The 11,917-nt window shown below is 40.4% G+C and overlaps 1 long non-coding RNA gene across 1 annotated transcript; it reads right to left on the bottom strand.

Annotated features, from left to right (window-relative positions):
* Nucleotides 1-8,275: 8,275 nt before the first annotated feature.
* Nucleotides 8,276-11,915, bottom strand: LOC308084764. Its single transcript, XR_013933114.1, has 3 exons — nucleotides 11,818-11,915; nucleotides 11,361-11,458; nucleotides 8,276-8,410 (listed from the first exon to the last, which is right to left on the bottom strand). It is a non-coding gene; the product is annotated as an uncharacterized lncRNA (long non-coding RNA).
* Nucleotides 11,916-11,917: the final 2 nt, after the last annotated feature.

Genomic DNA, 11,917 nt, shown 5'->3' with positions numbered 1-11,917 from the left:
GTTTAAAAGTAATTGGCTTCAAACTAGTTACACTGCATTCCTTTAAATGCTATCATTCCTGAATTAATCTCTCATTATGTAAGCTTCTGTTTCCATTGTTCGATTGTCATAACTTACACCTACGCATGGTCTAAGACTTTCTCATCAACAATACCTGTTCACCTTAAAGGAAACCACAGCTATGCTGAAGCTACTTTGACAAACACAAAACTATTTTATCTGGTAAAACCTGATCTGTCCTTATGTAACACTGTTCTCGCACTGCCAGTGCACTGCCAGCTCACAACAGTGAGCTTGAAGATCTGCTGTTTTTGGTGCACAACACTGGCACGCAACTAAGTATAAATCAAGCAGAACTCTAACCCCAACCCTTAAATGTAACCTCTAAATGTTTAATCCTAACATTAACCCCAACCTGAATACCTATCTAATATTAATCCCAGGAATTGGACCCACTGGTGTAGATGTGTGATTTATGTGGGGTCTGAAATAGCAGAGATATAAATGCAAATGCATATGATGTTTTATAGATAGATAGACCTTATTTTCTTTTAAATATTTTTGGGGGGCTTTTTAGGCCTTTATGGGGAATGACACACAGCAAAGGCCGTCGGGGTCGGGACTCGAACTTGCAACACGCTGTCAGGCTACATTGAGCTTATGTGCCCGGACCGCTATGCCAGCTGTCCGGGCCTATAAATAGACCTTTATCAATCAAGCGGGAGAAATCGCCAGAGGCAGCCGCTAAGGTACTGATACAGAGTAAGAGTACTGTCAGATATAGCAAGGGTAGCGATACAAAAATAATTAGGAGTCAGAGGTCACAAGAGTCACAAAAAGCATGAACAACATTATATAATTGTATACACCGTATAATAGCCTGCTATGCATGAAATGCATAATAGTATAAGTAATAGTCAATAAAAACAGTAGGGCTGCGTCCGAATTCAGCCCCATTGAAGTTTTTCAGAAAACTTAGGTCAGGATTTAGAAGGCGTTTTTAGAATCGGCCTCGGTCTAAATGGGATAATAACCCAAAACTCCATCCACAGCATTTAAAGGATTTAAAGGATTAAATGCTGTCATGCCTTAATTACTCTCTCATTATGTACGCTTCTGTTTCTATTGTTCCATTGTCATCATAGCTTAACCCACACCTACGCATTTCTCATCAACAGAGAACACCTGTTCACCTTAATGGAAACCAAGTTTGAATCTACTTTGACAAACACAAAACTATTTTATCTGGTAAAACCTGTTCTCCCCCTGTCCTCATGTAACCCTGTCCTCGCACTGCCATCTGTTGTGAGCTTGTTGATCTGCTATTTTTGGTGCACGACACTGACACGCAAAAGTATAAATCAAGCATAACTCCTCTAACCCCAAGCCCTAAGTGTAACCTGTAAATGTCTAATCCTAACACCTGTCCTTGGTTCTGGTGACTGATATTGTCCTTCTAATACGCGAGGAGACCATGTTTTTTCAATTACTTTTTTCATTTATTTAAAAAAAACGAACTTTGAAAATGACAAAAAAAAAGAAATTAAATCAAATAAATGAAAAAAGTAATCGAAAAAACATGGCCCCCTCACGTATTAGGAGGGCAGCATGAGTCACCAGAACCAAGGACGGGTGTTTTTGATGAATTTAACATGTTAAAAATTGAGTTTGATGTTATAATGGGTTTGTATAGGAAGGGGGCATGTCTGATAAAAATTAATATCAAATATCTAAATACTGAATCAAGCAACTTAAAAACTGTCTGGGGGGCTCACAAAAGCCTGAGCAGACAATAAAATTACCCAATTTTTTTTTAAAGTGAAATATCCATTTAACCCCAACCTGAATCCTTATCTAATATTTATCTCCAAAAATATTTTTGAACCATAAAACAACCATTTCTCTTGTGAGGACCAGGAAAATACTGCAGGTGCATTCATGTAGTTATAGGGGCAGAAGAATATTTTTCATAAAACAGCAATATCATTGGCTCACGGAGGCTCCATTTTTTCACGTACAAACTTCTCTCCAAGAGGGATTTTAGATATTGGTCAAAAGTTCATGTGTAAAAAGTTTCCTGCAGATTGCTCAAGAATGCTAGGATAAGTTTAACAGTTTTTCCTATAATTCAAAATGGCGGAAGATTTAAAGGTCAGTGGCAAAGTTGTTCCTCATGATGAGACGCATATGTGTAACGAAGTTCCATGGCTGTAGGTCAAACGGTTCCTGAGCTAGGCCTGTTCAAAGTTTTCATTTTTCATTTGAGTGCTGTAGCGCCACCCTTTGGCCAATGGTTTCGTTTCTTGGCCGTTTGGCATAGCCCTCTACCATAGGGCTACGCGGAAGAAGAATAAAACTAACAAATACAAAAGGTTGCCTACGCATTGCGTGCTTGGGCCCCTAACAAACAGTCATGCATTTTTTCCTCATGTTATACCATGTGATATTCCATTATATTCCATGTGATGTAATGTAAGAGTGTGTACTAGCACAGTGGTTGTAAAACATTTACATGTCAAAGACCCCCAAATTGAAATATATTTGAATATTTGCCCGCTGATAAAGAATTTCACAATAAATATTCTACAAGCTGATAGCGCATTGCATTGCAACACTTTGTTAGCTTGTAGATTGCCATTTATTGAATATCTAAAGTATAAAATATGGTTAAAGTGGGTAAACTGATTGTGATGCTATTAACTAATTCTGCTGGGGACACCCTGGAACCCCTGGAACCCCTGGAACCCCTGGAACCCTTTCAACCCCTGGGGGTCACTGGACCACACCTTGAAAACCTCTGGACTAGCCTACACTAACTCAGGATTCCTGAATCACTGCCCTCCACTCATATAGCCATTAGCCAGCATGCCCAGCAGCGGATTATTAATATATATTTTTTTAATCGATTCTTGGGAAATAAGAATCGATTCTGAATCGTCCAACATGAGAATCGCGATTCGTATTCGAATCGATTTTTTCCGACACCCCTACTAGCCTGGCATTGCCAGACTGATTGTGAGTGAATTCCCCGTGATCAGATTCAGTCTAGCCTCGGAAACCCAGGCTTTTTTTTTTGTTACAAAAGAAAAAAAGCCTGGGGGAGCGATGCAGGAACGATGGTCTTGGACCTTGTTATCTCCTAACCAATCAGAGTGCAGAGGGGCGTCGCTCTAAATTTGGTGACGTCAGCGTGCTCCGTGCACAGGCCGAGGGGGGGAGGGGAGGGGAGGCGGGGACATAGATTGGTGAAGCAATAGGAAGCCACGCACAAATCCAGGCGGCTGTGTTTGGGTCCGCCCTTCAAGACCATGGATTGAGCTCGTAGCCTCAGGCTAGATTCAGTCTGGCAATGCCAGGCTACTCCACTCCCTCCTGTCTAGCATCAAGGTCTTGTGCTCTGCAGTGTTGTAAGCTCCTCTGTCCACACCAGAATGTATAATATATATATATATATATATATATATATATATATATATATATATATTTTTTTTATCATTTTTGCCAATCTCTCAGTCAAATCATGTGCAATAGAGGAACATTCCATTTGGGCTGTAGGGGTGCTTAATGTCTGATTTAACATATACTTGCTTGTTTCTCCCAATACATCATGATATATATCCTATTTTTGGCAAACTATTAGTTAATTACTATAACAAATTAGGCCAATCTCTCAGTATAATGCAAAAAAAAAAAGATTCGACTAAGAGATTGGCAGTCGAATCAGACTCCCTCGATCGATTAGTCGACTATTCGAATAATCAAGGTGTCTGCTGTCACACCACAGTGCACCTCTTTCCCCTCCTGCTGTACTGGGAGCATCAATGTCTCGGCCCTGTACAGTGGCACTTAGTGATGTGCGGGTCGGGTTTTTATCATGACCCGCCCCGCCACGGAACCCAACCCGTCTCAACCCGCCCCGAGAACCCATATATAAATCTATGGCTCAAGTAGAAAATAATCTTCAAATACACCCCAAGTGTATTCAAACTATTTTATTGTTATTATTCTTATTCTTATTAGGAATAAAGACATTATTATTATTTTTTTTGCATGTGAGAGAGGCTGACCCGCTCACCCGCAGCCCGCATAATTGCCTCTGAAATCCTGACTCCGCACCGCGGGTTGACCTGCGGGACCCCGCGGGTTACGGGTCGGCCCGCTCATCACTAGCGGTACTGATTCTACTGTAGCCACAAACAGTCACCTCTTGAGGTCATCTCTTGAGGTCATCTCCCGTCTCAGATTTCCAGGCTGGTGGAAGGTCCAAGTGGAAATTTCTGGTGCAGATATTGCACTGTTTGTTTCTGTAATTTTTAGTCATTTGATTTGATTTGATTTGATTTGATTTGATTTGATTTGATTTGATTTGATTTGATTTGATTTGATTTGAATTAGTTGACATAATTCAAATCAAATCAAATCAAATCAAATCAAATCAAATCAAATCAAATCAAATCAAATCAAATCAAAACAAATCAATAAGCTTCATTGAGACAAAAGCATGAATGTGTCAAAGTCTATGAATACAGTGACAGTTAAACACAATAACTCTATTAAAGATGCTGGCCTTAACCACCACAATTACAGTATGATTACTATTAGTGTCAGGCTTTTGTAAATAATAAATTACATATCTGCATCATCTGGTCAGTAATAGGAGTTTATTAACTGGTGTGTTTAGGTGTCTGAAGGGCTGATTCAGGGTCAGCCGTTTCATTATCCTGTTGAGACTAATAGTGAGGTTGGAATGTATAGACCGTGTGAAAGGTCTGGGTCATTTAGGTGTAATCTCTCAGACATTTTAACCACTTAATATATTCATATGACGAATAGCAAAAACGCAATTGATGTTATATGTGGGAATTAGTTTATATTTTGTACGTGTTTAACATTTTGGACTACCTCCAATTAAATACACAAGGCCTCATGCCCCCGCCCCCACGTTATATGTGCCTCCCCCAAAGTAGGACCCGGACCTCCTTTGGGGGAGGTCTGGGCACCCACCATGGGGTCACCCACCATGGGGGTGGGTGTTTCCCACTTTGTGATATATGTGGGGTCTGAAATAGAAGAGAGATAAATGGAAAACAAACTCAAATGCATTTGATGTTTTATAGATAGATACACCTTTATTGATCAGTCGCCAGAGGCAGCCACTAAGGTACTGATACAGATTAAGAAGAGTACTGTCAGATACAGCAAGGGTAGCGACACAAAAATGATTTGGAGACAGAGGTCACAAGAGTCACAAAAAGCATGAACAACAGTATAAAAGTGTCTACACCCTATATAATAGCCTACACTAATGCAGGAAATGCATAATAGTAGTAGCATTAGTCACCAAAAACAACAAATGATGTTATCAGTTCTTGATAAAGGGATGTTCTGGAATATTTTATCACGATTTAATCTGTGTAATTTACAAGCAGTTTTTTTGGCAAAGCCAGTATCACTATGTATACATTGTTTGGGCATTTGTACTTAATTTGTACAATTGTATTGTAATTTTTTTTTTAGCTTATGACTTTTACTCCACTACATTTCAAACACATAAGTTGTGCTTTTGACTCTAGCCTCATTCCTAGTTTTCTGTTTCTGTTGAAAAAAAGCCTGGTTACATCTAATAGGGTGGGACGTATGTCCCCCGGAAGTTTGTTTCCCAGATTAATCACAACTCGGGTTTCATGCCCGGGGAATGTAACAGATCTGCAAATAACTTCCTTGGCAGGTACTTTCGCCAAATTCCAGTTGTATGTTTAGACACTCAACCGGCTAGGTCTCGCCCAGTGTAGACTCCACTACATTTCTAGTAAGGGATCCCCAACTTACAAAAATGCATTATGAATACTTAAGCCCTATTTCAAATTAAGTGAAAATAGCCGATGTGGGCTTGTAGATGAGCTATTTTCACAATTTTAGAAGTTAAACAGTGCTGCTTTAAGACATCAAAACAGAGCAAAATAAACACATTATAAAAGGACATTTTTTTCATTAATGAAAATAAGTAAAAATGCATCATAAAAATAAGACAGTAAAATGTAAAGAATTATTTAAAAAAATAAATAGCGATACACTAAAGTGACTTGTGATTATGACAGAGAGCAATGCCATGCTGCCCAGAAATACTCAGCAGGCTTATAGGAAACACGTTACCAGCTGTTGCAACACACTTAAATATAAACATGTTAACCAAAAGGAGGTGAAAATACCACTAACTAGTTTGTACGTGTATTAGAGAGATATATTGAATACATGAGGCAGTGAGATGTGAAGGAGAATTCCGGACTACCTTTTTCTTACCTTTTATATGATATTATAATATCCTAGGACGAGGTAGGCCTACAGTAGAAAAGATTCATAACTCCATCCCGAGTCCACCGCAGCTAAAAACCCGAGCGTGCGGTCCATGCGCTAGATTGTGTATTTTAATTGCCTTTTTTCTTTTTTTTTAACGTTCATATTGGCAGAAAACCCTCCACTACACAGTGTTTGTGTTGGATGCGTTGGATGCGCAAGACGAGATTTCACCCGTGACGTCATCCAAGTCAGTTACTTTGTAAACACTACGGCGGCCCATTTGGGACAAAAACACTGTGGCAAAAAAAAGTCCCTAGAATATAATAATATCATATAAAAGGTAAGAAAAAGGTAGTCCGGAATTCTCCTTTAAAGCCAGATATTTAGATTTAGTCCATGCATTAAAGCTGCACTATGTAACTTTCCTTCTACCCTGGATTTGAACCCGGTTTCCTGTGCAAGTGCTGACACTTTACCATTGAGCTAATAGAGCCTGCCTGCTTGCTCAGGGGATAATTTGAATCTTAACCATCAGGTAAAAACTTATGTCAGATCCTTGTACCTGTCAAAGTACTTCAAAAACGTAAATGCAGTCCACAATCACAACACCAGAGGTAGCTCACGTCGAACCCAGATTTGGTGCAAAAAAGGGGTTGAATTTGTTCTCCTGCTATGCAACAAAAATGTGGAATGCCCTACCAAAAGTACTGAAAGAATGTAAAACCCTAGTGATGCGCGGGTCAGGTTTTTTCATAACCCGTCCCGCCTGCCCCGCACGGGAGCCCAACCCGCCCCAACCTGTCCTGCAAAACTTAATATAAATCAACAACCCAGCCTGTCCCGCAACCCGCCAAAAACAATAAAAACACACAAGCAAGTCCATAAAATTGCTTTCCAGATAGAGAGAGAGGGGGGGGGACAGAGTTAGGGAGAGAGAGAGCACGCACAAGAGAGAGAGGTGGTGTGTTCTGGTGGGGTTTTTTTCTTCCGTGGGTTGACCCGCTACGCCCGCCCCGCGATAATTGCGTAGTAATCGGGACCCGCGCATCACTACTACTCTCCTTCAAAACTACCCTAAAGGAGTACCTTCAGGTGACAGCAATTCAAAACTGGCCCCTGCAAGAGTCATTATGTCACCTTCCTTCTTTCTCCGACAGAGACAGATGACTGGGCAGATGCAGCTATTGAACGCAGGCAAAACTGTGCAGAATATTGAACCAAATGTAATCACTCTCAGTTGTATATTCATATTCATGAGTTGAAGAACTGGGAGCCACAGTAAAGGAAACCAGCAAATGAAATGGCTAATGGTCACAGGCAATAAAACTCGCGACTCTAGATTCCCTGGCTCAACATTTCTTCTCCTGCGATTCCAGCAGCTTTTTCCAATAACGCATATGGGGATCAGCTGTCCAAAAAGCAAGCGGTAAAATACTACCATTCCCTTCCATACCAGTGGTTTTCGGTCGTTCCAATCTGGAAAGAATAACATATCAATATCAATATACCAATAACGTTCATTACAAGTGGCTCCAATCTGTGCCAACAGATAGGAAGGGAGAGCTAAACAGGCTCCCAGGAACAAACTCAAAAGGAACACTCGGCTAGACTCTCGACTGGGAAAGAACAGGGAAGGAACTGAACGTAGAAAATTCACTCTTGAACACAGAACCTCGTCCTCGGGGACACACCAGCACAGATTCCAAGATGTAATTATGAGCGTGGTTGAGAACATGTTCACAAACATGGCGTACGATCCCAGCTTACACGTGTGGGTTTGATATTCGCTGGATGGAGCGTGAAAGCTTTTGACAGCGCTGACCAGATAAAGAGGAATGAAGAGGCAGCAGATGAGATGAGTGATTGCCAAGCCACGGATCTGTGTCCAATCTTTCCATTGATGCTGTTGATTTCTGTTTTTGCAAATGATCCCGATCACAGCCAGGTTGAGCAGCAGCCCGAGGAGTAGAGCAACAGAGACAACTGGTATATATAGGACGTTAATCATGTACATTATCTCCACATATTGATGGATGCCATTGCCCGGATTGAGAGAGCTATTGTCATCATCTGGATCTGGAGTAGGGTAGGGGTCCATCGTGTTATTCATGACCTTGAAAAATTAAGAACATAATCAGTGCATTGGTGGTAGAATGTATGGACAAGGGCAGCAATTATCAATTATTTTATTTGCGATTATTCTGTCTAATCGAATGATCAAGAAGTGCATTTTTTGAATAATTAAATTGTATTTATTTATCAACAAAGATTAACTGTACTTAGGCCCTATTTTTATCTCCGCCAGGCCGAAAGGCATGGCCGAGACTTTGCTTTGCACCCTGTCCGTTCTTCCGTCTGTGAACAGCTAATCGCCGGCACCGTAGGCCCCATCGCAGCGAAACTGTCTTTTTTTGCCTGTTATAGCGCCACCAGGAGGCAGATTTTTGCAAAACACATTTTTGCGGTGAAACTTTGCACGCATATTCGCACTACGTTGAGGAACAGATCCCACCCTTTTAACATTGGCCTATCATAACGCCACCATGAGGCCGATTTTTGCGTTTTTTTTTTTATATTACTATTACAATCTTTTTCCAAACATCATGCAAATCGGTACATATTATCTCTATAGTCAAGTGATCAAGACGGTTCCATCCTATTTTTTATATTCCATCCTGATTGGCGAATTCCAAACATTGCTGGCCCACAATTTCGAGGTCAAAGTCGATGACACAATCATCTCTAGCAAAGAAGAGATTACTTATTTGGGCTGTATTCTTGACAAATACCTGACAGGTGAAAGCATGGCAACAAAGGTGATCAAAAGAATAAACCAGAGAACCAGATTTATGGGCAGAGTTTCCTCTTTTGTCAACCCCCAGGCCCTCAGGCCCCTCTCAGGGGCCCTGATTCAGCCCCTTTTTGACTATGCTTGCACCTCTTGGTACTCCAAAACCTCAGTGTCACTGAAGACTAAGCTTCAAACCTCCCAAAACAAACTGATTCGACTACTTCTCGGACTGGGACCCATGACCCACCTTTCTCCCACTCATTTTGCCAGCCTAGGCTGGCTCAGGGTAGAAGACAGGGTTAAACAACTAAAAATGGGTTTGGTCTTCAAAATTATAAATGCACATTTGCCCGAAATGCCCCCTATACCCGCAAATCTGACTAAAATACCTCCAAAAAGTTAGTGACCCCCACAGTCACAAAACTAGAGGGAGCGTAAACAACGATCTGGTACCACCCACCCATAAAACAAACATGGGCAAATTCTCCTTCTACAGCACTGCCACCCAGGTTTGGAATAGTCTAACCCCTAAAAAATGCAGTTTGCTGGGCTCATTTAAAACAGCCTCAAAAACTCACCTATCTGGAGGCCAAAAGAGGAGGTAGTACCATTATCCCGTTAGTCAGACGACCCTCCCCGCCCCCATTTTTTGGGTACATTTTGTACACTTTTCTGCATTTTTGTGTTGATATTTGAACTGTGTGGTTGCTACTATATATGTCTATGAATTGATTACCAAGGACCTCAATGGAAACAAGACAGCAAGGACTTTTTTTTTTACAAAGTATTATAAATGTAATTGTGCTGTTTACATTTTTGCCTAATAAAATATTCAATCAATCAATCAAACAATAACCTACCTGACCTGGCGGAGACCTTTTAGTATACATTATCACACAACTGTGTCAACGATAATAGTGAAAATAGCAAATTTACAATCTCACAACATGTCACATGTCACATGTTGTGAGATTGTAGGTCTGTAATTGTCTCCACCAGGCTGAAGGAATGGCAGATAGATAGCCTACTATGTTTTGCACCCTGTCCATCCGTCCGTCCGTCTGTCTGTCTGTCCGTCTGTCTGTGTGTGTATGTCTATCTGTGATCAGCTAATCTCCGGCACCGCTGGGACGCTCGCAGCGAAACTGTGCACGCACACTCCCTGGATGCCAGAGCAGAACCTCTGACCTGAATCCTTCAGATGGGCTTGTTATAGCGCCACCAGGAGGTGGATTTTTGCAAAACAAATGTTTTGATATTACTCCTATAGATTGTGTCCAAACATCACGCAAATCAAAAACGTTCAGATTTCAAATATGAAGTGCGTAACATGGTAGAACACACCACCCCATGGCCACGGATGTTAAAATTTTTCACGCGCCAGCAGAAGTACCCGTATCTTCCGTATTGTTCAATAAAAAGCTTTTTAATTGAACAATACGGAAGATACGGGCAGTGGTGTAAAGTAACTAAGTACATTTACTCAAGTACTGTACTTAAGTACACTTTTGAGGTACTTTTACTTTACTGGAGTATATCCAATTTCCAGTACTTTTACTTCTACTCCACTACATCTCTGATCCAATATTGTACTTTTACTCCACTACATTTATTTGAAAACTTTAGTTACTAGTTACTTTGCAGACATAAATTATTACATTATAATATTAGCCACTTCAGCTCTATTTAATACATAGGCTATTTGAAAATAGCCGATCTACAAGATCACAACGCGTCGCATTGCGACGTGTTGTGAGCTTGTAGATCTGCTATTTTCAAACATTTTAGTACTTTTACTTTTGGTAGGCTACTTTAAGTAGCCTACATTTTGATACCAATACTTTTGTACTTTTACTCAAGTACATTTTTAATTCCGGACTTTTACTTGTAACAGAGTACTATTGATACTTTTACTTAAGTAAAACATTTGAGTACTTTTTCCACCACTGGATAGGGTACTTCTGTGAGTGCTGCAAAATTGTAACATCCGTGGCCATGGTAAGCAGGAGTGTTCTACCGTGTTATACGTAGTGGGACCTACAGACGTTTTTCGTAGCCAAGCCTCGAGCCCTCTAACCATTCCATCCATTGAAAACGCTGGTTGAAGTTGATGTGCACGCATCCATGATTGTCATGATTATGACAGTCATGTTTCAGGGCTAACAGACACAGCCCTGTTTTAAACTCTGACCATGTTTTTAGTGTAGAATTATCTTGTGTAGACTCTGTAAGGATTAGCAAAACAAACTGGCATTAGTGTTGTTGTTCTTACCTTAACTGTGTTTTCTAGCAGAATAAATGACTGATTGACTGATTGAAAGTCCAGTGAGGAGAAATGCAGCTCATCAGATTACCACTTAGCATGTACTTCTGTGATGTAGAGGAAAAAGAAAAAGAAAGTTGTCCAAAGCCATTCAATTAAAAAAATCTATTTAATTGTTCAATTTGGGCATTTTGGTAAATGTATAACTAGCCTATTAAAGTAATATCTTAATCCTTACAGACAAGACCATATTGTAACGTATATATTAACCTACTTAAAATTAAGGTAACAAGTAAATATAAATACATTTCATTTTGAATGAAACTTGCCCACTGATCATGACGCAGAAGCAGCCTAATATCAAATGGCAAATGAAAATCGGAAAATACACAAACTTATGTAGCCTATATATTGGTATAAAGAATAAACTTAACCCACATCTTCATGAACATGAACAGGTACTCACCTGAGCCACTCACTCACACAATAACAGGGAAAAGGATAAACAACTATTTATCCCGGCCATGGAAAGTCTGCCACACTGCCTCTATGCTCTGATGCGGGTG

Source organism: Gymnoscopelus braueri (assembly GCF_963280865.1).
Source record: "Gymnoscopelus braueri genome assembly, chromosome: 4".
Lineage (NCBI taxonomy): Eukaryota > Metazoa > Chordata > Actinopteri > Myctophiformes > Myctophidae > Gymnoscopelus > Gymnoscopelus braueri.
The sequence above is the reverse complement of the archived record's forward strand: the minus strand, read 5'-3'. Positions and strand labels throughout refer to the sequence as shown.